Below are 3544 nucleotides of genomic sequence, written 5' to 3' on the forward strand. Positions count from 1 at the left end.
TGCGTCCAAACCCCTGACACTGAATGCCCGTCGTACGTGCCCCCCCAGCCGGTGGTGGAGGCATCCGTGTAAACCACAGCATGTCTGGAGACCTGTTCTAGGGGTACTTCTGCCCTGAGGAACGGAAGGTCTGACCACGGGGTGAAGGTTTGGCTACAGGCCGGTGTAACTTGGACCCGGTGAGTGCCGCGCTGCCACGCCCACCTCGGGACTCGGCCATGAAGCCCGTGGTCGTAACCCACCGCCTTTCTTGGGTACAATGAAGTAAGGGCTGTAAAACCCCGTCTTCATATCGGCTGGAGGGGCCGGCTCTATCACATCCTTCGCCAGTAGGACTGCAATCTCTGCACGTAAGACAGGGGCATCTGCAGCCTTCACTGAAGTGAAGTGGATGCACCTGAACTTGGGAGGACGCCGGGCGAACTGAATCGCATAGCCGAGTCTGATGGTCTACAAGGTCTGACCACAGGGTGAAGGTTTGGCGGCAGGCTCGTGTGACCCGGACCCGGTGAGTGCCGCATTTCCATGCCCACCTCGGGACTCGGCCATGGAGCCAGTGTTGAAGCAGTCTCATATAAAGCAGCCCCAGCGGCGTAACTGCTGCTGCAGCTGCCATATGCCCCAGGAGCCTCTGAAACTGCTTGAAACTGAAACCTGCTCTTGAACATATTCATGGTCTGAAGGAGCCAGCGAGATGGACTGGGGAGTGCTAGCCAGGCTCCCAGATACCGCAGAAGTGGCACCAACGGAACCACCGACGTACCCGCAGTGGGGCAGCGAAGAGGAATGCAGGGACCCGGCCCGGGCATCTCGTAGCCGAAGCGGGGTCTGAGTGTGTGCAACACTTACCTGCGTTCGGGCAGCAGGTGCGTGAGTAGTACATTTGATAGCACTCTCGAACCGCCCACTGCTGCTCACTGGTGAGAGAGGAGGGTGAGTGTGATCTGAGGCGGGCCCGTCCCCTCTGGGGACCCAGAGATAAAAGAAACTGCTCTTTTGTCGAGGTTTTGGGTACCACTGACCGTGAAGTCAGTGGTGGGGAAAAATAAAACAAAAGATTCTCCACCCGGCCCTCCTCCGGGGGAGGGAGTGGTGCATTCACCATCTCCCGTCTCAGGGCCTCTTGCTCCTCCGCTTGCCACCAGATTTGGCGGGGGACTGGACGGGTGGGCGGGCACTTGGCCTGATGAACTTGCAATAACGCCATGGCATGTAAGGCGGAGGCAGCTTCTCCACAGGCCGCATAAGCACTGCCGATCAGAACCGACGAGTACCTAGAGGCCCGGGAGGGAAGTGACGGCTTGCCCCGCCAAGTGGCAGCGGTTTTTTGACACAATTGCATCGCTACCGACTGCTCCACCGGAGGGACTTCCGTATACCCGCACGCTGCCCCACCGTCAAGAGTGGTGAGGGAGGATGAGCCACCGGGGCAGTTTTTGGCAGTGAAAGGTCCACGACCCAGTGAGCTTATCATGCACCTCCGGAAACAAAGGCACCGGGGTGGGGCCCTGAGAACCAGCGCAAGTCACCCTGAGAAACCAATCGTCCAGCCTCGAGGGTTCGGGACGCGGTGGAGGCCATTTCCGCCCAGAAGGCGGCAGCGCTGCCGGATCATCATCTCCCGAAAGGTCTGGCTCACCCTCCGATGCAGCATTCGACACCTGATCATCAGGGGAGCACCAAAGGATACGAGTGGTACCCCACGAGAGGGTCCAGCCCGTTCCTTGGGCAGCTCCACTGGCTGCGGAGTGCCGGTGGAAGGAGGAGCCCTCGGAGGTTGGTTCCTCGGAGGGGAATTCCTTACCTTCACTGTAAGACTTAAGCGCCTGCCCACTCTTGCCAGGAGGAATGCTAGATCTAGGCAGAGGCACTGGAACCCCGACCCTTTTCAGGAAACGGAGCCTGGTCCGCAACTCCACGACGGTCATCCTCCCGCAATGAGAGCATGACTCGTCCACAAACGCTGCCTCAGCGTGCTTAATGCCCAGACACGTGAGGCAGCGATCGTGACCATCGCCCGGCGCCAGGTAACGACTGCATCCAGAAACGCACGGGTGGAATGTCATCTTTAAAAAGACGCATCTTTAAAAACATGAATGCTCTTTTAAAAATTGCTCTTTTAATGTGCTGAAGCACACAGGGGAGATGGTCGCTTGCAACACAAACAGGGGGTAGTGCAGCCTAATGTGTGCAACCCACTCGACACGGGAAAAAACCACCGCCGCAGAAGCGCCATTCCGCCAACACGAGTTGAACTTGTTGAGTTTCATCAAAGTAGAAGTAGAACGATATGACCGCTCGGCTCCTCAGCGAAAACCTGGTATGCGTTGCACCGGCTGCCTTTTTATGCTCACGCTGTGATCAGTGGCAGCTGGATGCAATTATCGCATGCCATTGTTCATTGGCTCGTTTAGTTTACACTCGAAGTAGATTGGTCTCTCTAAGCGGGATCCCAATTCGTAGGTCACAGACGTGACGTCTCCATTCCCTCCTTCAGGGAACTAGGGTTACATACGTAACCGAGATGTTTCATCATAGCAGAAGTAGAACGATATGACCGCTCGGCTCCGAAGCGAAAAGCTGAGAATGCGTTGCACCTGCTGCCTAGTTATACTCGCGCTGCGATCAGCGGCAGCTGGATGCAATCATCATATGCCAATGTGCATTGGCTCGTTTAGTTTACACTCGAAGTGGATTGGTCTCTCTAAGCGAGATCCCAATTCGTCGGTCACCGACGTGACTCGGAGTGACCGACTGAAAGGGAACAATGATCAGGTTACTGGAACTGGTCAGAATTTTCATATTGGTGCATTTATACCATTTATAAACCACAGTAACTGTTAAGGTTTTGTAAGGTAACATGCAAATTTTTTCTGTGAATTCTGCATGCTTTAAAGCAATTACGCCTTATTTCCAAGGGGAAAATAAAGACATGCTGTTTGCCGAGCACAGGGTAATGGATACATTTGTGTTCATGCATGTGTTTGCGTGTATGGCAGGACATAAATGAAAGGTGACATATTATTCCTCCAGAGGATGACAAGATGGCCACAATCACGCAGGAAGAGGCAGCGTCTGTGTGACTTAGTGTCATGCGGGAGGGTGAGAGAGAGACGGTCAGATGAAGAGAGGGGGAGAGATGTATATCTAAGGCAGACGGTTATCTCACAGATTCCTGGAATGTACCAAGACATTTGCCTCTAGCCACGAATTTGACATTACGATGGTTATAGCTTAGGGTTGTATGTTTGCACTCATATGTATATGTTTACAACAGCCGTATCATATTACAACCAGTGGTGAATGATAATATCAAACCAAGTGGAAACCAAGTGATGGAGCTTTTCATAGAACTCACTTCACATTTCTAAGTCATTTTTACACTGCTGTCTGCCCAACTGATCTTGGGTGATTTTAATATAATATAATATAATATAATATAATATAATATAATATAATATAATATAATATAATATAATATAATATAATATAATATAATATAATATAATATAATATAATATAATATAATATAATATAATATAAT

General features: G+C 51.8%; 1 pseudogene; it reads left to right on the forward strand.

Moving 5' to 3' along the window:
• Positions 1-3044: 3044 nt before the first annotated feature.
• Positions 3045-3544, forward strand: part of LOC107681364 (Usher syndrome type-1G protein homolog pseudogene) — an 8089-nt pseudogene continuing 7589 nt past the window's right edge.

This window comes from Sinocyclocheilus anshuiensis, unplaced genomic scaffold (assembly GCF_001515605.1).
Source record: "Sinocyclocheilus anshuiensis isolate Anshui unplaced genomic scaffold, SAMN03320099.WGS_v1.1 scaffold881, whole genome shotgun sequence".
NCBI lineage: Eukaryota > Metazoa > Chordata > Actinopteri > Cypriniformes > Cyprinidae > Sinocyclocheilus > Sinocyclocheilus anshuiensis.